Raw genomic sequence first — 27,500 nt, 5'->3', positions numbered from 1 at the left:
CACCCTTCGTCTCCCTTTCTCCCTTCCTCTACATTTTTTCTCTCCCTGCCTGCATCCCCCTCTTTGCCCCTCCCTCCCTCCCTCTCTCATCTTTGTCTCCCTCTCTTCTCTACCCCTCTTTCTTTTCGGCCTAGCTTCCCCCCTCACTCTCCTCTTCTCTCTCTTTCACCACCACTTTTATTTTCTTTTACCTCCCCCCCCCCTCTCGCTGTTCTTTATTTCTTCCTCTTCCTGTTAAGCGTGCTATCTCTCTCTCTCTCTCTCTCTCTCTCTCTCTCTCTCTCTCTCTCTCTCTCTCTCTCTCACTCTCCTTTGTGTTCGGCTCTCCTTATCTGATTATATGAATCATTTCCTCCCTGTCTTCTTCCTCCTCTCTCCCCAACTCTTCCCTCCTATCTCTCTCTCTCTCTCTCTCTCTCTCTCTCTCTCTCCATCTATCTGTTTCCCCTCTCTGTATATATGCCTGTCTATCTGTATGTACGCCTGTCTGTTTCCCCCTCTCCCTCCCCCCTCTGCAAAAGACAGTTCATGAAGTATGACCGAGAGGCGAGGTACAGGCAGCTTTAAAGTCCATGCCATACCGCCTCCCGTCCTGCCTCACTCTCCCGTGGTGCAGGCAGGCAGGCAGGCAGGCAAGCAGGCAAGGGTAGGCAAGCTTGGAGGGATGGAACTGAGGAACCGCGAAGGAAAGGCAGAGAGAGCGACAGGCAGGCAAGAAAGAAGGAAGGTAGGGAGAGAAGGAAGGAAGGATGGAAGGGAAACAGGAAGGCAGAGAGGTAGAAAGATAAGCACGGAGAAAAAAAGCAAGGAAAGGAGGGTGCCAAGCTGGAAGGTAGAGGGGAAGGTTGGCAGGGAGGGAGGGAGGTAAAGGGGGAGGGGGCTAGCCAGGGAGAGGCAAGGAGGTTCGTTGGAGTCATGACAGAGGGAGGAAGGGAGAGATGGGAGCGCAGTAGAAAGCAGGGAGACTGATTGAAAGCTTGGGAATGAGGGAGGGTTGTGTGGTTGTAAGTATGCATGGAGGAGCGATAGAGAGCTGGAGGGAGGGAGGGAGGAGAGGAGAGCGGAGAGGAAACCAGGGAAACAGACTGTGAGGCAGGGAGAGGGAGATTATGGCAAGGGGGGGGGGAGTTGGGGGGAAACGAGAAGAGAGGAGTGGGGGAAGCTGGGAGGGAGGGAGACGAGAGGGAGAGAGGTGGAGGAAGATTGGGATGAGGTGATGGAAGGAAGGAGGTAGATAGAAGAAGGAAAACAGGTAGGTAGGTAGGTAGGCAGGGTAAACAGAGAGAGAGAGAGAGAGAGAGAGAGAGAGATCCGTTAATGTATCTATCAACCAATGTCCCCCTGTCTATCTACCTACATTTATCTATCTATTAATCTTCCCTTTACCTTCCAAATTACTTAACATCTCTTAATCTATCATAATCTACCGTATATATCTACCCTTATATCTGTCTATCTATCTATCAAAGTACCTCCAAACTCCACTTCCATCCCTACTCAGCAACGATCCGTCCTCATCCTAACTACCTCCAGACAATCTTACGCACCTTCTTAATTTTTTTCTTAAAGTGAAGGGGATAAAGAAGCCTATACCTACCCCCCCCCAGTTCGAAATTCTCTCTCTCTCTCTCTCTCTCTCTCTCTCTCTCTCTCTCTCTCTCTCTCTCGTGCTGAACAAAATCGTCTGAAGGTAGCAAGAGTAAGGTAAATAAAAGTTGAAGAAAGAAAACGGGATGGAAGAAAATGAGAGTAAGCTGGAGCGGCAACTCATCTGCAAATGTATCTTCGAGTCTTGGAGTATAAATGCTCTCTCTCTCTCTCTCTCTCTCTCTCTCTCTCTTTCACACACACACACACACACACACACACACACACACACACACACACACACACACACACACCTCGTACTATCTTCATATCTTGTTAACTCTGTCTGTCTGTCTGTCTGTCTCTCTCTCTCTCTCTCTCTCTCTCTCTCTCTCTCTCTCATCCCCAGCTTCCTTAATTCCACCCCATCATCTAATATCGTCATTAATTACAATAACCTTGGCTAATAAGTCTCTAATTACTCTAACTACCCGCCATTAAGGCCAAACTACCCTCTACCATCATTATCTTCCCCATCGTTATCTGTCAAAGTAACAAGGGCCTTCGCAATTCCATCATCATTATTATCACTACTATTATCATCATCATCATCATCATCACTACCATCATCATCATCATCACTACCATCATCATCATCATCATCATCACCACTACTATCATCATCATCGTCATAATAATAATAATCATACCTACGTACACCATTATCTTTATCAGTTGCCTATCATCATCATCATCATCATCACAACAGTAAAAATAACCACCACGATTGCCAAGTCATTATCACCACCATCATCATCATCATCATCATCATCATCATCATCCTCTTCTCTGCATCATCATCTCTAACATTCCACCATCACCATCCATCATCATCATCATCATCCATCATCATCATCCACACCCATCGTCTCCCATCTTCTAAACACCCACAAAGAAAACGGGTATTGGGGGGTAACTAAACTTCTTGTGGCTCCCTCTATGAAAATGGAGAGGGTGAAGGTTTTGTGGGGAGATAAATGCTGCGTGAAGGGTTGAGGGAGGAGGAAGAGGAGGAGGAGGAAAGGGAGAAGGAGGAGGAGGAGGAGGAAAGGGAGGAGGAAAGGGAGGAAGAGGAGGAGGAAGAGGAGGAAAGAAGGTGGGAAGGGATGGAATGAAGGAGAGACAGCATAGTTGAGGGATGGAGGAGGAGGAGGAGGAATGAGGGGAGAAGGGGAAGGAAAGACGGGAGGGGAGGGAAAGGGAGGGGAAATAAAAGAATGTGGGGAGGAATGCAAGGGAGGGGAGGGAAAGGAAGGGAAAAAGGGAGAATGAGGGGAGGAATGCAAGGGAGGCGAGAGAAAATAAGGGAGAAGGAAGAAGTGGAAAGTAGGGGAGGATATGGCATGGAGAGGGAAAAAAAAGGGGGGGTGAGGAAGGGGAGGGAGGAAATAGAGGGGGTGGGGGAGGGTATGTGGGGGGGGGAGTAAACTTCTTGTGGCTCCCTGTTTGGTGATGGAGAAGGGGAGAGGTTTTGTGTGTGTGTGTGTGTGTGTGTGTGTGTGTGTGTGTGTGTGTGTGTGTGTGTGTGTGTGTGTGTGTGTGTGAGAGAGAGAGAGAGAGAGAGAGAGAGAGAGAGAGAGAGAGAGAGAGAGAGAGAGAGATGAAATGCGAGATAGTGGGAAGCGATAAAAGAGGCGGACGTGAGAATCAAAGAGGGAAAGGAGAGGAGAGAGGAAGGAGACAGATGATAAAAGGTAAGGGAAAGGGGAAGATAGGAGAGGGGAGAAGTGAGGAATGGGGAGATAGAAGGTAAGGTAGAGAGAGCGAAGGGGGAAGCAGAGAGGGGATGAGAGGGGAGGCAAGGTTGAAAGTGGAGGGAAAGGGAGGGAGGAAGAAGGGGAGAGAAGTACAAAGGAAAGCAAACAGCAACAAACCTAATGATCCTTTCGAGGCTGCTTGTTACAGAGAAGACCATCATTATGATATCTAATTCTACAAATTGAAGGTAAGGTTAGTATAGCAAGAAGGCTCTCCCCCACCCACCAAACCCTCCGGTTGAAGCTGGCAGGAAAAAAGTGAGAAGGACCACCACGCAGAACTGAAAAGCTGACATGGAAATTTTATGGGAAAGACTGAAAAGTGGTTAATTATATTCTTTCCTACTATATCTATAAATTTGCAAGTGGAAGGAAGCAGTAGGAGAGTGAGAGTGAGAGAGAGAAGGGAGGGAAGAGGGGAAAGGAGGGCAGGATGAACAGAGGGTGGGGGGAGGGATAAGGTTATGGAGGAGGGGGGAGAAGAGAGACAGAGAGGGAGAGGCGGAGGTGTAGCAGGAGGGGAGGAGGAAGTGGAGAAGAGAGAGGAGGGAGGGAGGGAGGAGGAAAGGGAGAAGAGAGGAGGGAGGGAGGGAGGAAATAGGAAACTGGACTCCATGAAGGGAAAGAGAGCAAAAGGGATGTAAGAGAGAAAACGGAGAAAGGGGAAGAGAGGGAGGGAGAGAGAGGAGAAGGGAGATGGGGAATAAGCTGAGGGGGAGAGGGGAGAGAGGATAAAGGCGAAGAAAGTGAGGGAGTAAGAGGGGAAAAAGAGGGGAAGAGGAGGTAGAAAAAGAGGGAGAGACGAGAGGAGAGGGAAAAGATGAGGAGAGGTAAGAGTGGGGGAAGCAAGGTAGCAGTAAGAGTTATGAGGTGATAAGACTCAGGATGATTAATAGGTCTAAGTGGCAGGGAGGAAGGGAGGGAGGGAATGGAGGAAGGGAGGGAGGGAGATGGAGGAAGGGAGGGAGAGAGAGGGGGGAAGGAGGGGGAGAGGGAGGAAGGGAGGGAGAGAGAGGGGGGGAAGGAGGGGGAGAGGGAGGGACAGAGGGAGAGGGAGACGATAGAGTGAATAGTGGAGGATCGAAGAGAGAGGAGAGGAAGGGGATGAAGACGAGAAAGAGAGAGAGAGAGAGAGAGAGAGAGAGAGAGAGAGAGAGAGAGAGAGAGAGAGAGAGAGGGAGAGGCAGATGCGAGGAAAGAAAAGTGAAAGGAAAGAAGAGTAGAAAGGGGAAAATGGGGGGAAGGAGGGGAGAGGGGGAGGGGGGAAGGGGAATGGAGGGGAGGAGAGGGGAGGCGAGGTGATAAAAGGGAAAGAGGTAGAAAAATGGAGGCAATAAGGGAGACAGGGGAGGGGCTGGAGAGAGAGAGAGAGAGAGAGAGAGAGAGAGAGAGAGAGAGAGAGAGAGAGAGTCTCATATGTAAAAGGAAGAATGAATGAGACCAATGAAAGTAAGGGATAGAGAAAAAGTTTAACAAAGAGAAAATAACAGAAGGGAAGAAGTGAGGTGCAGGAAGGGGAGACGATGGAAAAGGGAAGAAAAGGGTGTAATGAGGAGTGGAGTAACAGAGAGGGGAGAAAACGGGAGATGGAAGGAAAAGAAGGGAGAAAGGTAAAGGAAAGGGTGAAAGGACGAAGGCAATTAAAAAAGGAAGGGAGATATATATATATATATATATATATATATATACGATGAGAGTAATTAAAGTCCACGTAAGGGAGAAAGGAAGAAGTTTAAGGTGGACAGAAGGGAGAAGATAGTGTGTGGAAAGTATGAATTTGTGGAAAGGGAGAAAGGGGAGTAAGAAAGTATAAACGTATGGAGAAAGGGAGAGAAAAGAGGAAGGGAGAACATGAAAAGTATGAATGTACCGAGAGAACGGGAGAAGGGAGAGTATGAAAGTGTGAATGTGTCTGAAGGAAAGGGAGAAAAGAGTGAAGGGAATATGAAAAACCGTGAATGTATGGGCAGAAAGGGAGGAAAGGGGGAAGGGAGAATATGAAAAAGTGTGAATGTGGAGAGAAAGGGTGGGCCGTGAGTGACAGGGCAAAGGGAAGTGGCTCTTGAAAGTACTAACGTGGAGGAGGAGGAGGAGGAGGAGGAGGAGGAGGAGGAGGAGGAGGAGGAGGAGGAGGAGGAGCGAGGGGAAGGAAGGGGAAGAAGAGGAGGAGAAAGGGGCACATAGGGATGAGACTGAGGGAATGAAGAGGAAAAGTGAGGGAAGGAAGAGGACGAAGAGGGATAGGTAGGGAAGAAGGGGGACCAGGAAGAGTATGAGAGAGAGGGAAATAGGGGATCTGAGGGGAGGGAAAGGGAAAGAGAGGGGTACAAAGGAGAGAAGAGGTGGAGGGCATTTAAGGGAGGAAAAGAGTGAGGAGAAGGTGAGCAGAGAGGAAGGAAGAGGAGGGGAAGTAGAGAGAACAGGGGGGAGGGAAGGAGAAAGGAAGGTAAGATGAGGAGAAGGAAGAAAATGATAAAGGGAAGGAGAAGGGAAGACTGAAGAGAAGGGGGAAGGGAGGGAAGTGTAAGGAGGGAGGGGAAAGGTGAAGAGGAGGGAAGGAAGGAAAGGAAGAGGGTGAGAGCAACAGGAAGAAGGAAAGAGAGGGGAGAAAAGGACGAAAGGAAAGGAAGGAAGGAAGGGAAGAGATACGGAAGACGAAGGAAGGAAGGATTCACCATCATCATCATCATCATCATCATCATCATCATCATCATCATCATCATCACCACCACCACCACCACCACCACCACTGGGTAGGTATATGGCAAAACAAAAATAAGTGAAATTTTAGCAATCAAAACAGAAAACATTGCCCTTCAAAACACAAGATGCAAGCCAAGTTCCCCTCTCTCTCTCTCTCTCTCTCTCTCTCTCATCTTGATTTAATCTAGCTATCTTACATGCTTTATCTGTTTACCTACGACCGTTTTAATCTCGCTCACTTTCCTTCCCTTTGTGTCTCGCTCACTTTCTCTCTTTTCTCACTGTCGCTGGCGTATGCTTTGACTTTTTTGCTTACTTTCTCCTTTGATCTCTCTCTCTCTCTCTCTCTCTGATGGTGAAGGGGGCTAATGGACGCAGACTCACATAATTACAGTCAAAGAGACCATTATACTCTCTCTCCCTTGTGTATGGGGCCCCTGCTTTGAAGGGGGCGCGGGGGAGGGAGTAGAGAGGGTGGGGGAGAGACGGGGAGAAGGAGTAGGTGGGGCAGAGAGGGAGTGAGAGAGTAGGTGGGGGAGGGGGGAAGGAAGTGAGAGAGGTGAAGAAAGTGCGGAAGGGTGAAGAGAATGATAAGCGTATAGGGGTGGGGGGAGGTGAGGGGAGGGAAGGGTGTGAGAGGGGTAAGTGGGGAGGGGAGAAGTGGAGAGAGGAAAGTGGCAGGAGGTTCGAGTAGGGGGAGTTGGGGAGTGGGTGGGGATGAGGGGGGGACGAAGAAGGTAAGGGAGTGGAGGAGCTGGGAAGGAGGAAGAGGAAGGCGTTATGGAAGAGGGGAAGGAGTAGGTGTGGTAGGGGGAAGGGGGAGGTGTGGTGGGGTGAAAGGGGAGGGGGGGAAGGGAAGGGGTGATGGAAAAAGATGGAGGGTTACACAGAGTTACAGACCACACACAACTTTCGTTCCTTTCATGGTGGCCCGGTCTTAAAATTAATACAAGGACTTAGTATCTTAGTACAGATATTTGAGAGAGAGAGAGAGAGAGAGAGAGAGAGAGAGAGAGAGAGAGAGAGAGAGAGAGAGAGAGAGAGAGAGAGAGAGTAAAGAAAGCGAGTCTATTGATGGACGAGACAGAAAGGAGAGAGAGACAAAAGGAATCTGGATCATTTTTGTCAGCCTTCCTTTGATTTAGGGGGTTTCATCTCAGCTCACACCTCTCTCTCTCTCTCTCTCTTTCTCTCTCTCTCAATATTCTGTGGGACAAGGACTTTACTAACTTTCAAGGCTGGATCACCTCCGAAGGATCAATAGGTCTGTGTGATCTGTGTACCCTTGCAACACTCTCTCTCTCTCTCTCTCTCTCTCTCTCTCTCAGGGCCCGTCCTCGTTTTGGTCTGTGTGTTTCTCCATAAAGCAACTCACTTTGTTTTAACGTTTCCTCGAAGACATTAACTCTGTCACTATCAGATGTGTCTCCTAAGCTGTTGCCTCATTTCTCTCTCTCTCTCTCTCTCTCTCTCTCTCTCTCTCTCTCTCTCATTTCTTCATCCACTTCCCACTCCCAGACCCTCTTTCAGGTTTCCTCTCTCTGCTTTCTCTCCTCCACTCATCGATATTGCTCGGTCTTCCTCTCCTCCTCCTCCTCCTCATTCGCAGATTTTGGTCTATCTATCTATCTATCTATCTATCTATCTGTCAATCGATTCATGTACTTTTGCACTTGTCTAGTGTTTCCTCTTACTAACTGCTCTCTCTCTCTCTCTCTCTCTCTCTCTCTCTCTCTCTCTCTCTCTTTCAACGCCGGATCTCTTTCCCGAATTCTCAATCCACTCGAGTTTTTCTCTGCTTCTGTGATCATTCCTACCTCCAAGTTCTGATTTTTAAACTCTCTCTCTCTCTCTCTCTCTCTCACTCACTTTTTCAGAGACTACCTTTACTCGTATCTTTTTTTCTTTATTGGTATTTGGCAGTCTCTGTCTGTCTGTCTGTCTGTCTGTCTCTCTCTCTCTCTCTCTCTCTCTCTCTCTCTCTCTCTCTCTCTCTCTCACTTTTTCAGAGACTACCTTTACTCGTATCTTTTTTTCTTTATTGGTATTTGGCAGTCTCTGTCTGTCTGTCTGTCTGTCTCTCTCTCTCTCTCTCTCTCTCTCTCTCTCTCACTTTTTCAGAGACTACCTTTACTCGTATCTTTTTTTCTTTATTGGTATTTGGCAGTCTCTGTCTGTCTGTCTGTCTGTCTGTCTGTCTGTCTCTCTCTCTCTCTCTCTCTCTCTCTCTCTCTCTCTCTCTCTCACTTTTTCAGAGACTACCTTTACTCGTATCTTTTTTTCTTTATTGGTATTTGGCAGTCTCTGTCTGTCTGTCTGTCTGTCTGTCTGTCTCTCTCTCTCTCTCTCTCTCTCTCTCTCTCTCACTTTTTCAGAGACTACCTTTACTCGTATCTTTTTTTCTTTATTGGTATTTGGCAGTCTCTGTCTGTCTGTCTGTCTCTCTCTCTCTCTCTCTCTCTCTCTCTCTCTCTCTCTCACTTTTTCAGAGACTACCTTTACTCGTATCTTTTTTTCTTTATTGGTATTTGGCAGTCTCTGTCTGTCTGTCTGTCTGTCTGTCTGTCTCTCTCTCTCTCTCTCTCTCTCTCTCTCTCTCTCTCTCTCTCACTTTTTCAGAGACTACCTTTACTCGTATCTTTTTTTCTTTATTGGTATTTGGCAGTCTCTGTCTGTCTGTCTGTCTGTCTGTCTCTCTCTCTCTCTCTCTCTCTCTCTCTCACTTTTTCAGAGACTACCTTTACTCGTATCTTTTTTTCTTTATTGGTATTTGGCAGTCTCTGTCTGTCTGTCTCTCTCTCTCTCTCTCTCTCTCTCTCTCTCACTTTTTCAGAGACTACCTTTACTCGTATCTTTTTTTCTTTATTGGTATTTGGCAGTCTCTCTTTCTCTCTCACTCTCTCTCTCTCTCTCTTTGTCTTTTTCAGAGACTACCTTTACCCGTATCTTTTTTTCTTTATTGGTATTTGGCAGCCTCTCTCTCACTCTCTCTCTCTCTCTCTCTCTCTCTCTCTCTCTCTCTCTCTCTCTCTCACACTAACCTTCCGAAACTAAGCCAAAAAACGTGCCTTTCCCGGAACTTTTCGCTTTCATCCCAGTAATCTTCGTCTCTTTTCAAATTGGTTCAATCGTCCCATCTCACTTTATCACCCATTTTTCCTTCCGTTCACTTTGCTCCTTTAATTGCCCACCTTTTTTTTCCCTCCCACTTTCTATCGCTCAGTTCCTTTGGCTTTCGCTTGCTTTTCGCTAAATGGTGAAGGTGAAGCACTTTTTTTTTCGTTCATTTTCCTTTTTTTCCGATTTATGTCAAAATGATTGGTTTTGTTTTCATCTGGGATTGATTGAGTGGATTTGTATTGATGCTGTCACTAACTACTCCCCTCTCTCTCTCTCTCTCTCTCTCTCTCTCTCTCTCTCTCTCCTGTCACAAGGGTAAGCAGGCATCTTTGACACACTACAAACCCCTACCCCCTTACACCCCCTCATACTCCTTATATCCTTACGTTTATTACATTACCTCTCCGATACACTTCATTATCGGGGCCTGGGCAAAGGGAGGAAAGGGGGAGAGGAGGGGAAGGGGGGTTAATGGGGGGAGAAGATGGATGGATGATTGTGTGTGTGTGTGTGTGTGTGTGTGTGTGTGTGTGTGTGTGTGTGTGTGTGTGTGTGTGTGTGTGTGTGGAATACTGGATCTCGGGAGAAGAACAAAGTAAAACAGAGAAAGATTTGAGAAAGAAATTATTGAGGGAGAATTAATGAACACAGAAAAAAAAAATATAGCACAGAAACGTAGTCAAAACAGAAATGTAATAAAAATGGTGAATGGAGGGGAGGAAGAGGAAGATGAGTGATAGGAGGGAGAGGGGAGAGGAAGGAACGATGGGAAAGACAAATTGGGAGAGGGGAATGAGAGGTGAAACACACACACACACACACACACACACACACACACACACACACACACACACACACACACACACACAAGGATGAAGTTCTAAAATAATTCTGTTTTACCTATACACACCTGAAACTACACTCTTTTCACCTTAACACATATGAAACTACACTCTTCTCACCTTAACACACCTGGAACTACACTCTTTTCACCTTAACACACCTGGAACTACACTCTTTTCACCTTAACACACCTGGAACTACAATCTTTTCACCTTAACACACCTGGAACTACACTTTTTTCACCTTAACACACCTGGAACTACACTCTTTTCACCTTAACACACCTGGAACTACAATCTTTTCACCTTAACACACCTGGAACTACACTTTTTTCACCTTAACACACCTGGAACTACACTCTTTTCACCTTAACACACCTTTACCTATACTCTTTTCACCTTTAACTTGGCCCAGATTTTCGTTCCTTTTTTCTTTTTTTTTCTTTTCACGTAGCTCAATGGCATAGCAACAAGTCCCATTCTTCCACATTTTTTCCATAGCACTTCTTCGTGACTAGCATCGTATTATTTTTTGCATCTTATTTTTCGTAGCTCAGTGGCAGAAAAGAAAGCTCTACGGCTCCCCCTCATTTCCTTAGCACTTCTTCGTGACTAGCATTAATCTAGCGTTTATCATTTGTTACAACTCAGCATTCGAGAGAGAGAGAGAGAGAGAGAGAGAGAGAGAGAGAGCAATTTTAGCCCAAGTTAAAGTGAAGACGGCATACTCGTACCTTATCATTTCACATCACGAGGTTACACAAATTTCACAAACACCCTCACATTTTCGGGAGCTTACACAACCTATAAGAGATTATTTCCTTTTTTTATTTTTCACAACAGAACATCAGACTCTCAAACATTTTTCACGATTTTTTTTTACAACATCTCGGCTGATCACAACTTTCTACAGTAATACACAACATTCAAGAGGTACCCATGACAACTGCTAAGACCGGAGACTTTCACAATTCTCAGAGCAACATGCCACAGCCTTTCACAAGTTTTCACAACACATTCGACACTATCACAACCTCTTACAACGCTTTGAGTTCCACATTTTTTTTTACAAGACCTAAAGGCCTCTCACAACTCTCCACAGAACAAGAGCGCTTTGCACAAATTTTCACAAAACTCTTTTCACAATTAACCACCTTCTGAACCCAACCTATTTTTCACAATTACAGGCTTTCACAATCCATTATGACGTCTTTCACAATTATTTGCAACAGAACAGGGTCTTTCACATCTCTTCACAAAATACCGACGACTTTCATAAGAATTTCTTCAGCACACCAAACTCACAACTTTTCACAAAACTATCACACATTCACAACTACAAAATCTATCACAGCGATTCACAATAGCAGAGAATTTCACACCTAATCACAATCCCATACCTTCACAAATCCTCATTCCCTTCACATTTTCACAACGCTTTTCACAATTCCCCACGGCACATGGCTAAGGCTTTATTACAATTCACAATTCTACACAGCACGTAAATCTCTTTCACAATCCCATACCTTCAAAAATCCTAATTCCTTTCACAGTTTCACACCGCTTTCCACAATTCCCCACGGCACATAAGGCTTTTTTTTTTTTAATTCACAATTCTACGCAACACGTCAATGCCTTTCACAATTCTCCACGGCACAGGGAGGCCTTTTACAATCTTTTCACAACACATCACTGCTTTCCCAAAACTTTTCACAACGGAAGTAGGACTTAAAAAACTTTCTTTCAGGGCCTTTCACAACTTTCCACAACACCGCACGGTCTCTCTCTCTCTCTCTCTCTCTCTCTCTCTATTTTATCCACTTCGCATTCGATATGATGATTCTTTCCCTCCTTATCTTCCTTTTTTCACTTATTCGTACTCTCTCTCTCTCTCTCTCTCTCCACATAACACCCACGGGGGGGGGGTTATTCCCAGAAATATTTGCCTGCTCCGACGGAAAAAAAAAAAAAAAAAAAAACGATACCAAGCTGTTAGCATGACTCGACTTCGCTGCGGTGTGAGAGAGAGAGAGAGAGAGAGAGAGAGAGAGAGACTCGAAGGGAAGTGGAGGAGGGGGTGAGGGCAAAATGCGAAAGAGGGGAAGAAAGAAAGGACAAGAGGGAAAGGAAGGAAGGATACAGTGATGGAAAGTGGGAGAGAAAAGAGGAGAGAGGGATGGGAGAGGAGAAAGGAAACAGTGAGGGAGAGTGGGAGGGAAAGACGGAGAGAGGGGAGAGGGAGGTAACATGAGTCAAAGAAAGGGAAAGAAATGGAAAAAAAATAAGAGGAGGTGATATTTGAAAGGAGATAAAGCTAAGAGAAATAAAAGAAGCGAATGAATGGAATGTAAGGAAAGGTAAGAAATTCGAAAGACTCCAAGACGAGTCACGGGGAAGGAAAGGAAAGGAAATGAAAGGAAAAGAGAAAGGGAAAGAGAAAGGATAAGGGAAAGGGGAAGAGTAAGGGAAAGGAAAGGAGAGGAAAGCAAACAGTAACAAATCTACTTGTCCGTTTTGTTACAGGGTGGGTTATGAAAATCGTAACAAATTCTACGAGTCAAAGACAAGGATAACAAAATGGAAGGCAGGATGGTGAGATACTTAGTTACACAGACCACACAGACTCTACGGTCCTTTGTAGTAGGCCCAGCCCTAATAATTTACCTAAAGACTTATTCTCCAATTACAGACGTTTAAGAAAAGGATAGCAGAAGGAAAAGGGGGTGACGAAGCACTGGGGTGGAATGGGTGGGTGAAGAGAGGGAGGGCTGGGAGGGGGAGACTGTAGGGGAGGGGGAGAAAGGAAACGGGGATGAGGCAGTACTACAGTGGGGGAGGAAGGTTAGGGCAGAAGGGCGTGGCAGTGGAGGAAGGGGAGAGAAGGCAAAGGGGAGAAAAGTAGTACTAGAGAGGGAGTGGGGGAGAGGGAGGAGGGAAAGCAGATGAGGCTGGGGGGGAGAAAGGGGGGAGACAGGAGAAGAAGGCAAGGGAAGGGGTGTAAGGCACTACTAGTGAGTGGTAGGGGGAGGTGAGGGAGTGAAGCAGGGGTGGAATGAGTGAACGGGGAGGGATGAGGCACTGTGAGGGGTAAAGCAGGATGAGGGGTGAGGCGGGGTGAGGCAGAGTAAGAGTAAGGCAGGGTGAGGGCGAGGCTGGGTGAGGGCGAGGCTGGGTGAGGGCGAGGCTGGGTGAGGGGTAAGACAGGGTGAGGGGGTAGGCTAGGGTGAGCGTGTGATGCATGAGAGGTTAAGGAACTGCCGATCATGTAGGTCACGCTATGTAGCAATCCCCGCTATAATCGCTACGTTTCACCCTGATGCCTCCGTGTCTGTCTACTGGGATTATGCGCCCTCCCCCACAATAATAAAAATCGTAATCAACACTCTCAGGCTCGTATCTCTCTCTCTCTCTCTCTCTCTCTCTCATCTAGAATACGAAAGTTAGATTATTCCGACCATGACAAAGTTAACCCCCTGAATATAGCACTGCCATTTACACTTCCTTTCCTCAATCAGCGGACGATTTTCTTCAGCTGGGAAGAGATTTATCGAACTGGAGGGGTTAGGCAGAATTCACCCCACCACTACAACAAATCTCCCTTCACCCCTACAATATGGTGGTCTTAAAGCCGGTCGTTTAGCGGTTTATTCTTGTTACCTCCAACGATTTTTTATCAAATTGAGAATGTAAAGAGTACTGAACGGGTTAATAGTCTATTTCTAATCCTTCCATGTCTAAAAATCTATCACAAACTGTAGGAAATCGTCTGGAGATAGAGGGATTGAAATGTACCTCATCGGGGTGAAGGGGTTAAGCTGAGTAAAATCGTCTGGTAGGGGAGTGATCAGTAAAAAAGAAAAAGTAAGTGGACGGAAGGGGTTGAATCCACAGCCAAAGACGCAACTCGCATATTTAAAAGGGAAAAACCTCATTTCCTGGCCAGAGAAAAGATGACATTCCCATAATTGATTCATACATACATACCCTACCTGCGTACATACATAAATACACACATACATACATACATTCATTCATATATACATATACATATATACACATACATGTAAACATTTCTTCATATACATACATACATAGCATACATGCACTGTACATACATTCTTACATAATACATACATACAAAGTTAATAACAAGCGTGATACAAGGGGAAATTCACACACACACACACACACACACACACACACACACACACACACACACACAGATCCATTAATCCCTATAACTAACTAGACAGAAGGGGGGGGGGGCAGAAGAGAAAGAAAAAAAGGCCATAGCTGATATAAGAAAGACATCGAAATTACTCCTGTCCAAATCACAGAAAAGGAAACAGACAGAGAGGAAACTTGAAATATAAAATCCCATAAGCTTCCTGCCAAAATAGAGTAGTAAAAAGGAGAAGAAAAGACGAAACCCAAAAATTCCATTACAAGAAAGTACCCTGATCACTCGGCCAGAACAGAAAAAGAAAGAAAAGAAAAAAGAAAAATAGCCAAAAATTCCCTTTATCATTTCTCTAAGAAATAAAAATAAAAGAAGAAACACCCATATCAATCCTTGGAAAAAAAAAAAAAATCGATCATTCATGCCAGACGGATAAATCAGAAAAAGACATAAAAAAAGGAAAATAAAATGAAAAAGAAAAAACGAGGTGAGGGTAAAGGGAATTATGGACAAAGTGCACATCGCAACCCGGTAGTTGAGCCAGGTGTGTCCTAGTTACACCTTCCTCGCACGCTACCTGTTGTGTGTGTGCGGGTGTAGAGGTGGGTCAGGTGTGGGGGTGGGGGAGGATGTGGGTGTGGTGGTGTGGTGGGTGTGGGTGGGGGTGTGGGTTGTAGATGTGGGGATGTGGAGGTGTAGGGGCTGTGAGGGTGTGGGGTGTGAAAGTGTGAGAGTGTGGAGGGTGGGGTGAATGTGTATGTGGGGAGGGAGAAGGGTGAGGGATTGAAAGCCTGGGTGCTGGGGCGTGGGGGAAGGGGTGAGAGGGAATGTGGGGGAGGGATGAGAGGGAATGTTGGTCGGGGGGAAAGGGAGTGTGGGGGAGGGATGAGAGGGAGTGTACGGGAGGGTTGAGAGGGAATGTGGGGGAGGGATGAGAGGGAATGTGGGGGAGGGATGAGAGGGAGTGTGGGGGAGGGATGAGAGGGAGTGTACGGGAGGGTTGAGAGGGAGTGTGGGGGAGGGATGAGAGGGAGTGTGGGGGAGGGATGAGAGGGAGTGTGGGGGAGGGATGAGAGGGAGTGTGGGGGAGGGATGAGAGGCAGTATGGGTCGGGGGGATGAAAGGGAGTGTGAGAGAGGGATGAGAGGGAGTATGGGAGAGGGATGAGAGGGAGTATGGGAGAGGGATGAGAGGGAGTGTGGGGGAGGGATGAGAGGGAGTGTGGGGGAGGGATGAGAGGGAGTGGGTTAGGAGGAAACCTTAAGCAGTAATTCACAGTGTATTATAGTGACAGACAGACCCCTACGTTTGCCTATCCGGGTGGTGATGGATTGACTGATGGAGAGAGGGAGTGAGAGATAGGCAGTGGGAAAATAAATGAATAGCGATTGGATGGATAGCTGGATAGATGGACACACAGACAGACAGACAGATAGACAGACAGAAAGATAGAGATAAATTAGACAGATAGCTAGATAGACAGATGGATAGATGGACGAAATGGATGGGCAGGCAAAAGATCAACCGGTGAGTGAGAGTGAATGACTGGACATACTATCTATCCACGAACCTAATAAAACCACAAAGTATATTAACTAAAAATCAACATCAAAAAGTCGAACCCAGAACCTCTTAAAAATATCCTGAGGCGCTACCCACCCACCTGAGAGAGACCCATAACTCACGAGGCGAGGTGAGTTAAGTGACTGTACCAGGATTTATTATGAGAGATGGCACTACTTCCATCGCTATAACAGTCGTAATTAAAAAACAAGTCTCCATTAAACCCTTCAGTACGGTGGCGCCTTGATATATACTTTGTTCTTCCTACCGCCAGACGATTTTCTTAAAGGACACGTCTCAAGAAGGAGCCTGCATCAACCTCTTCAATACCTTAACCGTCGTCTTCAGTTTCTTTTTTCCTGCGCCAGACGATTTTATTCAGCTTTAAGGAAATGTCTCGTGGCGAAGGGAATGTCTGACTCAACAAAAAATTTACTGAGGGAGATGGAGGTATTTCCCTTGCTATATACAGATGCTGAGTTTTAATTAGGAAGTTTGTAATGCTTTTTGTATGGCTAAAGAAATATAGTATACCAGACAGAAATATTCCATCGAACTCCTCTACATACCCATGACAACAACAAACAACAGCAACAACAACACCACCACCACAACAACAATACAAAGGCTGGAGGCAAAAAAGTCCACTTGATATTGCCACACACTGCCACCGCTAACAGGATTAACAAATAACGAAAGCAAGTAAAGTTTTTATTTTTTATTTTTTTTAGTAAAGATGACAGACACAAAGGCCATGTTGTTCTTTCCAGGAAAAACTAAACAAAAGAAAGCCAAAGTCAAGATCCGTTCACTTCGAGATGTCTGGACACACTGCGTTTAAAAGACTGAAGCTCACAGACAGAGGAGACTAAAGGCTGAGGAAGACAGTTCCAGAGTTGACCTGTTTGAATACATGAATAACTGACAGTATTGGTCAACTCTTATATTAGAGATGGAAATAAGAGAGGGTGGGGGTGTGGGGGTGTTACCAAACTGGTGTAAAGCGCCTGCCGTAATGGAGAAGAAATAGGAGGGAACACTGAACAAGTGTACTACTAAATTAAAGATGAAAGAAAAGACTGATGATAAGATGGCGTAATGAATGAGGTAAAAGTCTCAATTCGTTTTACAGACCAATGACTTGTATGCCGGAAGCTTGTGGGACAACTATTTCTTCGGCAGACTGCAGAGACGAGTACAACTTTGTGCTGTTTGAAAGGAGTAAACATTTTGTCTGCACACAGTGGGTTTTTATTAGAGCCAGTGCGAGTTACTGTGAGGGTAACATCACTTTCGGGAGAGGGTGATCCAACACCTTGTATCCGCCACGTCAGCTTCTTGGCACAAACATCACACGGGCAGCAAGGTAAAAGTGGCGCGCATGTGTTGGCCACTGATTTTCCGCCCCCTCTGTCTGTCTCTCAGCTCACGTTAATCACCACAACGACACATTTCAGAACAAAGTGTCAAGGCGTTACTGTTCATCACGGTGAATATATCTCAAGTTATATCTCACAGGAATTGAACCCCTGACCATAAACTACCACAGCACGCCCTCTCCCACTGAACCACGCATGAGAAAACATACTGAAACACTGAAACAAAACTTACTGAAACACTGAAACGATGTATACTGAAACGAAACACTGAAACGACTGGTGCACAAGGGTTAACAGATCCACCATTGTTTATAGTTAGATTTTCACCTTATATTTCTTTACCACGGAGTCAAGGATGAATTTACGCTGCATTCTGTTCAAGGCTAAAGTTTATTACCAAAAAGAACACATTTAATCTTAAGTTATGATTTCCTATAGCCTGTTTACTCTTAGACTTATATAGCATCTCTCCATCGTGAATTCTGAGCTATAACAATACATACGCATTAGAATATGATGCCAGTCATGAAGAAGTGCTATGGAAATGACATAGCGCCATCATTCTCTCTCTCTCTCTCTCTCTCTCTCTCTCTCTCTCACTGATCCACCTGAAATAGGCTGCCTTTTTTATTTTCAAGCTAGATTACATTTTTCGATTTTATTTTTCCTACCAATAGACGGCTTTACTGAACATAGTAAAGATAAGAGGTAAAACTCGGTGATCAAATTCAACTTGTGACAATGCTGATAGATTCAAATTAAATTCCCTTGTCAAATTAATCGGAGTGTAAAGTCAATTGCGTTAGATGCTGGGGGCATAGGTCAAGGTTCACGGTCAATCTCTCTCTCTCTCTCTCTCTCTCTCTCTCTCTCTCTTTGTGTGTGTGTGTGTGTGTGTGTGTGTGTGTGTGTGTGTGTATTCTACTTAACCTCTACAGTCTCAGGACTGTGTGTGTGTGTGTGTGTGTGTGTGTGTGTGTGTGTTCTACTTAACCTCTACAGTCTCAGGACTCTCTCTCTCTCTCTCTCTCTCTCTCTCTCTCTCTCTCTCTCTCTCTCTCTCTCTCTCTCTCTCTCTCACACACACACACACACACACACACACACACACACACACACAAAAACTCAAGGGAAGCACTGCGCCTCCCAAGTCCACAAGGCTAACGACCCTCTGTGCTGTTAAATTGGGTGGTTCGATTCCCGATGCTTAATGGCCGCGGTGTCACTGGGGGGGGGGTAGCCTGACCGCGGAGTGCCAGGTGAGGGATGGCGCTATCAATGACACCCCACGATGGACGGTGAGGCAGGTGTGTTGTGCCCAATACAGGTTACGGGTATGGAAAACATCAAGAAATACAAATAACAAACAGGATCCATCTAAATCTATCTCCATCTATCAGTCTGTCTATCTATGTATCTATCTATATGTGTCTGTCAATCTGTCTGTCTATATTTATCTATCTATCTATCTATTTCTTACACTAAATGTCAACTAAGGAAACTTGATACCAGAGTAAGAGCAAATATCAATGCCAAGATAAAATTACGAGTAAAAAAAAAAAAAAAAAAAAAAAAAGCAACACAGAAAGAACGAAATAAAGAAAAGAATGGTAGACAAAAAAATATATATATATATGCAAGTTTAAAGGTCATATTTCACACGATCTGTTCACTATGTCATATTGTAAGACATTAAAAGTGGATATATATTTTTTTTAATAACACAACGGAAAGTAAATAGCGAACATGGGAACAAGAATATATTACTGTACTACCTTAATACTGACAAGAGAAAGAAAATGATGCTATTACCGTAACTATATACAGGAGAGAGAGAGAGAGAGAGAGAGAGAGAGAGAGAGAGAGAGAGAGAGAGAGAGAGAGAGAGACATGTATATGAAATTACAGCAATATTTCTCTCTCAAAATAAAATAACAATAAATTTCTGGTCTTCTGTTTTATCAATACACAGAAGTGATAAAATTTGGAACATGTACTCGAAAACAGCCACTCAAAACAGACATACTCCTAAAACATGCACGAATCAATTATACGTACACACTTGCATACACAAAGATAAACACAAACACACACACAAATTATATCTATGTCCACTCATATGCCCATAAAAGATGCACAGCTAAAACACACACACACACACACACACACACACACACACACACACACACACACACACACACACACACACACACACACACACACTGACAAACACACTAACGCCTACACCACAGGCTAAATATAAGAGGGTAATACACAACACCCCTTTCCCCTCGCGCTCTCCCCCCTCCTCCCCACTCTCCCCTCCCCTCCCCTCAACTCCCCTCTTGCCGCAAATCGTCCTTCTCTCTCTCTCTCTCTCTCTCCTTCTCTTTTGCTTCTCCTATCCCTCTTCCCCTCGCCTTTCCTTTCCTCCCTCACCCTCCCCTCACCTCCTCCCAGCCCCTCCTTTCCCCTCTCTTCCTCATGCACAAAACTTCTCATGTTCCCCTCTTCCTCTTTCTTACTTCCCTCCCTATTTCACCTCCCTTTTCCCTTCCTCTCCCTCCCTCCCTAATATGCGATCTCTTTTCCCTACCTACCTCCTTCCCTTTCTCCCTTCTCTCTCTTCCTTCCCCTTCCTCATATCCCCTTTCTCATCCCTCTCCTCTTTTCCTTCCTCCCTTACTCTCTCCCTTCCCCTTCTTGTTTGCCGAAAATGGATCCTCTCTCTCTCTCTCTAATGATAACCTTCCTCCTCCACTCCCTCAATGGTACCCCCTTTCATCCCCTTCACTAGCTCTCCCTCCATCTCTCTCTCCTCCCTCCCCCTTCCCCTCCTTCCTAATGACCCTTTTCTTCCCCCTTCCCCTCCTCACTCTCCCCTTCCCCCTTAACTCTTTCCCCTTCTCTCTTCCTCCCTCTCCCTCGCTGATCTTCCCTTCCCCTTCCCTTTCCCTTCCCTTACCTCTCTGTATTGCCCTCCTCCCTTCTTTAACATTCCTCTCCCTCCTCTTCCCCTTTCCCCTCCACTCCTTCTTTCCTCTTTCCTTTCTCCTTCCCCCCCCCCCTTCCTGCATTCCTCTTTCTAATGTCCCTCTTCCTCCACTCCTCCCTCACTACCTCCACCCCCCCTTCCCTTCATCTGTCCTCTCCCTTCTACCAATACCTAGTGCCCCCCTCCTCTTTCCCCTCTTTTCTTGCCTAGTTTTTCCTCATCCTTCCCCTCTTTAAGTTCCCTCCCTTCTCCACCCCCTCCTCTCCCCTCCACCCCTCCCCTCTCCTTCATCCCTCCCCTCTCCTTCATCCCTCCCCTCTCCTTCAACCCTCCCCTCTCCTTCACCTCTTCCCTTTCCTTCACCCTAATTTCCCCCCACTCCCTTCCCTCTCCTCCACCTCGTCCCCATCTAATATACACTCATTCCCCTCTTAATCGCCCCCCTCCTTTTCGATCTCCCCTCCCCTCCCCTCCCCAGCCCCCTAACCTTCCCCCCCATCTGGCTTCTCACCCTTTCCCTCATAAATGCCCTCCCCTCGTTAGTATCTTCCCCCTCCCCCCTCCCTCCTTCCTTCCTTGTCAAATAACTGGATCGCCCTTCACTTCCTTCCCTTCCCCTCCCCTCCCCTCCCCTCCCCTCCCCTCCCCTCCCTCCCTAAACGTCCCCCCTTCCTTAACGCTTCTTCCCCCTCCCTCCCCTCTCCTGAAATACCTGGGTCTCCTTCCCCTTCCATCTTCCCAACTGGGCTTCCCCTACCCTTCCTGTCTTTAAAGCCTCTCCCTCCTCCCCTTCCTTCCCCTGCTCCCCCTACCCCTCCTCCTCCCCCTTTATGGTCTGCTCTCATCCTTGCCCTCTTAAACGCTCCTCCCTTCCTTAGTATCCCCTCTTCCCCCCCCCCCCGATTCCCTCCCCTCGTCCCCCTTGCCTATTCCCCCTTCCCTTTCCCCTTCCCCTTTCCCTTGCTGTCTCTCCCCCTTATCCTTCCGTTGTTTAAAACCCCTACCCTCTCTCTTCCCCTCCTCTCCCCTCCCGACTCCCATCACCCCCCTCCTCCTCTCTTCTCGAATAGCTAGTTCGCCCCCTCTTCCCCCCTCCCCTCACTGGCCTCCTCACTCATCCTCTCCTCCCCACTCCTCAAATTACAATCCCCTTCGCCTCATCTCCCCACCCCTCCCTTTCCTCTTCAAATACATCTCCCCGCTATTCCCTCACCTTCCCTATATCCTTCCTCTCATCTCCCCTCCTGCTTCCCCTCTATAAACACCCCTCCCCTCCTAAATAGCCTTCACCTTCTCCCCTACTCCTTCCTCCCTATACCCCTCCTCCTCCCCTCCTCAAATAGCTGGATTGCCCCTCTTCCCCCCTCCCCTCTCCTCCCCCTCCCCCCTCATCACAACCCACAAATGGTCGGCTCTTATAATGGACAAATTACCCCTCCTCCACCCCCCCTCTCTCTCTCTCTCTCTCTCTCTCTCTCTCTCTGCCCTTACCTCCTCCATTTGTCCTCTTCCTCCTCCTCTTCCTCCTCCTATTCCTCCTACTCCTCCTCTTCTTCCTCCTCCTCCTCCCTATTCGCTCTTATCCTTCTATTTTCTCCTCTCTCCCCCCTACCCTCACTTTACTGATGTAATTATTTCTCCCTTTCTTCCTCCTCCATTCTCTTCGTCTGCTCCCCTTTCCCTCTGTTCTCTCTTGTCCTCCTCCTCTTCCTACTCTCTTCTTCTCTCTCCTCTCTCCTTTTCCCTTTCTCCTCCTCTCTCCTCTCTCTCCCCTACCACACCACCTCCATGTCCTTATTTTTTCTCCTCCTCCTCCTCTCGTCATCTCCTCCCCATTCCCTCCACTCTCCCTTCTCCTCATCTCTTCTTTTCTCCCCCTTCTCTTATTCCATCTCTCCTCTCGCCTCACCTCCTTCACTGATGTCCTGATGTCCTTAATTTTTCCTCTTTCTCCTCTCCATCTCCTCCTCAATCCCTCTTCCTCTCTTCTCTTCCCCCCTCCTCCCTCCTTTCTTTCCTCTCTCCTCTCGCCACACCTCCTTCACTGATGTCCTTATGTGTTCCTCTTTCTTCATCCCCTCCCCTATTCTTCTCAATCTATTCCTCTCCTCCCTACCTCTCTCCTCTTTTCCCCTCTCCCCTCTCCTCTCTTTTTCTCCCCTTCTCTCTTCTGTCTCTCCTCTCTTAGTCTCCCCTTCTCTCTTCTCTCTCTCCTCTCTTTTCTCCCCTTCTCCTCTCTCTCTCTCCTCTCTTTTTCTCCCCTTCTCTCTTCTCTCTCTCCTCTCGCCACCTCCTTCATTGATGTCCTTATTTCGCGGAATTGATGAGCCAATAGATCAGACGTTCAATATTTGGGAGTAAACAGGGCCACAGCATTAACGCCTCTCTCTCACCTTCGCCCCTCACCCCTCTCTTTTTCTCTCTTTTCTCTCTCCTCTCTTCTGTTCTCTTCCCGCCCGACCCCTCTTTCTTCACCCTCTTTCCCTTTCACGCCTCACTTTTCTTTGTCTTCTTTGTTCTCTCTCTCTCTCTCTCTCTCTCTCTCTCTCTCTCTCTCTCTCTCTCTCTCTCTCTCTCTCTCTCTCTCTCTCTCTCTCTCTCTCTCTCTCCAGACCCACCAGCAATAAGACGTACAGGAAAAGCGTGAGAAGTTCCTTACTGTACTCAAAAGCCTGAGGGGCTGAGGGAAATTCTACGGGAAAGGCAAAAAGTCGTTTTAATATTGGAAACAGACGTCCACACAGAAGAAATGGAATGTGTCCAAGCTCGCCCGGTGCTAATTTTGACACATAGTAGTAATATTTCACACCTTAATGATGTTACACATCTCCCCAAATGGCGATAGTAGCCCACAGAGAACTCCCCAAATGGTGAGGATACTTTTTTACACCCCAAGCTGAACATTTCTTAACATTCAAGCTGATCATTTCTTAACGCTCTTAAGTGAACTGCGGCTGAAGTAAGACGCCCTCGCTCTCACTCGGACAATGAAACACAGAAAAGGATAGTAAAGTGTAATAAACAAAATAAATCGCTTGCGAGAAGGTGTTAGGGAGCTCCGACGGGATGACCAGTTATTACGTCCTAAACTCCGTGCGGGCAGGTGCAAACAGTTCCCTAATAAGTGACCGTCTTTTATGGAACACCTGTAGTTTTCAAAGGTAATTAGCCTGCATACCACACTGCTAAGCGTAAACAGCAATATCACAAAGTCAAATATATTCTTTCATTATCGTATGTTTCAGAAATTTTCGTCAATCTTGGCTGCCTTTCCACACCTCTGCGCTCCTGGTTTTGATAATGCGACCTTTACTGTAGAGTGCGTTCAGAAAATTCAAGGAGAGTGAAAGTTGAGATGGGGAAAGGCCAGGAAGAGTTTTGTATGTTCACACACAGTTAGTGAGGCTTAGCACATGTGAAGTAGTGTTTAGGGAAGTCAAGGGGAGTTAAAGAAAGTTCAGGGGAATCTGCTTGAGTAGGGGAGAGTTGGGGGAGCTTTAAGCACAGTTAGGGAGTTTTAGAATGCAAAGAGTTAAGAAAATTTAAGGGTAGATACAAAGATGTCGGGGAGAGTCGCGGGAGGAGGGAGGTAGTGGGGAGGGACCTATGTAGAGTCAGGGTGGGTCTAGGAGAATGAGGGAGTGGGACTGGGGACTATGCAGGAAGAGTTGTGGAAGTTGGACAGAGTCAGGAAGGAGAGTATGGGAGAACCAAAGACACCAGGACTGGGGTGGAAAGTAGGGGACGGGCGAAGGAGAGTGGGAGAGAAGAATTAGGGAGTTCCATGATGATTGGGGAAGGACAGTGGGGGAGAGTGTGTGGGTAGAGGGGATAGTACTACACACACACACACACACACACACACACACACACACACACACACACACACACACACACACACACACACACACACGTACACGCGCAACACACACACACACACACACACACACACACACACACACACACACACACACACACACACGTACACGCGCAAGCATGTACACACTCGCTCAATAAACTCTCATTAACTCTGACCAACAGCGATGTCTCACCTGCCACCTCCTCCCTCTCTCTCTCTCTCTCTCTCTCTCTCTCTCTCAATATTCCTCCTGAAGTCACTCTCTTATCCAATATCCCTCTTATATTACCCCGTTCACCCTCGATATTCCGTCTCTTATTCTTTCCAATACATATTTTTTCTCACTTTCGTCTTTTCCACCTTCATCATTCAGTCAAACTCCTTCACTACGATGATGCAATTTTCTTTCAGCCCCTTCAGCCTGAGAACGTAACTTTAACTTTATCCCTACTGTATTATTAAGCTTGTAAAGTTGTAGGAGTGGCCCGGTTCCGTCAGATGAAACACGGATTATGTCAAGGCAACTCGTCCATCTCGTAGTCACAAAATTACTATCAGTTCCCCGTCGTAACTTCCACTGGGACTAGGACGATAAACAAATGAATGACTGTCTTCAATACGGTACATAATCTTGCCATCCATCAGATACAGCCTAAACAAAGGGCCAGTCTTCTGCAAGGGACATAACACCACCTCCCAGATGTAAACAAATGATGGCCGATCTTCTGCAAGGGACATAATAACACTCCTCCCAGATGTAAACAAACGATGGCTTATCCTTTATACGGGACACACTGAGGGTCTATCTCCTTACCTCCCACAGGATGTAAACAAACCAAGGGCCAGTCTTCCACCAGGGACATCATACCGCCGTTCCCAGGATGTAAACAAATGACGGCCCGTCTTCTATAAGGGACTAGCAAGGTAACACATCCATCTCCCTCTCGGCGTGGGGTCGGTTCGCGCGCGCTCAATCCATCATCGAGACAAATGAGCATCGTTCTTCTGGGTGTTTGGGGAGGGGGTCCTAAGGGAGGAGTGGGGGTCTGACGTCTCCTTGCTTGCTTGCTTGCTTGCTTGCTTGCTTGATTCCTCGCTTTTGTTAATTGTGCGGAATGCTCTTTTCTGTTCACTTCAACTTGGCATAAAACTGACATCCCTCTTTGAGTACCGAGCTGCAGCAAGAGTTTAATACTAAAATATCTGCTAGTTAGGAAGAAGTGCTGTGGAGAGGACGGACTGCCTTAGTACTGTCTTATTCCATCACTAACCTAGAGAAATACGCTGCAGAAAGACGGAAAACTCCTCCAGGTTAAGGTGGACGAAAGCGAGTGCAAGTGGGCGAGTACGCACGAAAGCGGGAACAAAGACGACCCCAAATTATATCGTGGTTTCGATTTGGTCAAGTTTGCATGAACCCTGTGTAGCTCCTCTATCTGATGCTAAAGTAAAATAATCTTGTGGCGGCAGGAAGGAAATGAAATAGGACTTCATTGTAAAGGACGGGTTAACCACTCTCCCATTGTTTTATTTATTTATATTTACCGCCAGTCGTTTGTACTTACTTCGAGCGATGGGACAGATACTCGCACAACCGACTTTAACAACTTCCTCACTAGAAGCCTTTGTTAAATAATACTGTCTGATCGGCGCAAGAGCAAAATACACCGTCCTTAAGTATTTACACTTAGAGGCAAGAAAAGTTAAATATAAAAGACGCCATCGTGGTGAAGGAGTAAAAAGACTGCTTCACACCCTTTCACTCACGTATGTATCTCCCATGATAAAGAAAATCGTCCAAGTGAAGTAAGTATTGAAATAAAACGACGAAGCCATAGCTACGGAAGGGGTTATTGGGGGTTATTACTAAAGTGCCTTGGGGTGATTTCTTTGCACTCCAGCGGCCTTGACCTTTCACCTACGACATTCAGTTTCGAACATGACCTATATGTGATCAACCTAAAAAAAAAAAAGTGTCTAGATCAACGCTTACAAAAGATAGATGTCTAACAGACAGACAGACAGACAAAAATAGATAGGCAGACAGACAGGCACACACGACCCCAAACACAATCGATTTGCTGCGGGCGAAGTAAAAATTATCCTCACAGTCCAGAAGCGCAAAAAGACAATCCACTTTTTTTTTTTTTTAGCATCGATTTGTTGGAGAAAAATGAGCTCACACACACACACACACACACACACACACACACACACACACACACACACACACACACACACACACACACACACACACTGCTACCATGACGTACAATGAACTGCTTGTCAATATCTGCAAGGTTAAAAGGTAAAATTTGCTCGTAAAACTCTCTCTCTCTCTCTCTCTCTCTCTCTCTCTCTCTCTCTCTCTCTCTCTCTCTACTGATTATTCACAGTCAAACAACACGCCACAGCGAAAATAAGAAGAAAAAAGGTATTTTCATTTTTCACCTCGACAACGAAGGTAATGGAGACGAACGGCAGAGGTGGAGAATAAAGGAACTTCCCATAGACGATACCAATAAATAAACTTAACAAATAAATGAATAAAAGAACTGATTACTTTAAAATGAAGTGCTGAGGAAGGCAACAAAAGCGGTAATAAGAACGGAACTTCGTAACGATATTGTCCAGGAACGTTACGATACCAATTCTTACCAAATTTTACAATGCTTACTATATAAACAACTTACATATTTATCTACAGAGTTTATATATATTAAATTACACCTCTCTTTCACATGACTTATGGAAAAGGCCATATCATCATCATCATCATCATCACCATCGTCATACACACAATAAAGACGATAAGGCTAAGACGGTCCTGATATGAAGAGATAAGAGAGGAAGGGGAGGGTAGGCGATAACAGGTGAAAATTTTTATTTAAATCCATTCTAATTTCGTTCGTTTCGCCACACACACACACACACACACACACACACACACACACACACACACACACACACACACACAAAACAGCCACGAGAAGGTACAGGGTAAGCAATGGTGACGATAATATGGATAAGTGTGTACAATCATTCTTTATGCCATTCGTATCTCCAAAACCACAAATTATAAGCTATAGGGATCAATTACGATAGAGAGAGAAAATATATATAAGTACGCTATATAACTCAGTCCAAAATCGCCCTCACAACCCGATCTTATCAAACCACAGGTAAAATGATGACGAAATGGATGTGTCTTACGGTTAATAACAGCCATGATAAATTATAAGGAGAAAAAATAGATATGACAGATTAAGAAACACACTGCCAAATTTTTTCCAACAGCACTCTTTCAATCAAACCATATTATAAAAACCGAAGGAAGATGAAAAAAAAAACGGCAGATAACAGATGATATGGAAAAAGCTCACGGGAGATTATAGGTGATAAGGATGCAACGCTCGGGAGATAACAGGTGAAACAGATAAAAATTTACAGAAGAT

The 27,500-nt window shown here is 46.0% G+C and overlaps 1 protein-coding gene across 1 annotated transcript in view; it reads right to left on the bottom strand.

Moving 5' to 3' along the window:
• Positions 1-27,500, bottom strand: part of LOC145411045 (uncharacterized) — a 589,165-nt gene that overhangs the window by 284,098 nt on the left and 277,567 nt on the right. The gene's annotated exons all lie outside the window — the stretch shown is intronic.

The sequence above is a fragment of the Coenobita brevimanus genome, chromosome 87, assembly GCF_032717465.1.
Source record: "Coenobita brevimanus isolate Jiangsu-jjx chromosome 87, ASM3271746v2, whole genome shotgun sequence".
Taxonomy (NCBI): Eukaryota; Metazoa; Arthropoda; class Malacostraca; order Decapoda; family Coenobitidae; genus Coenobita; species Coenobita brevimanus.
Note: the sequence above shows the minus strand (reverse complement) of the source record. Positions and strands in the feature narration are given on the sequence as shown.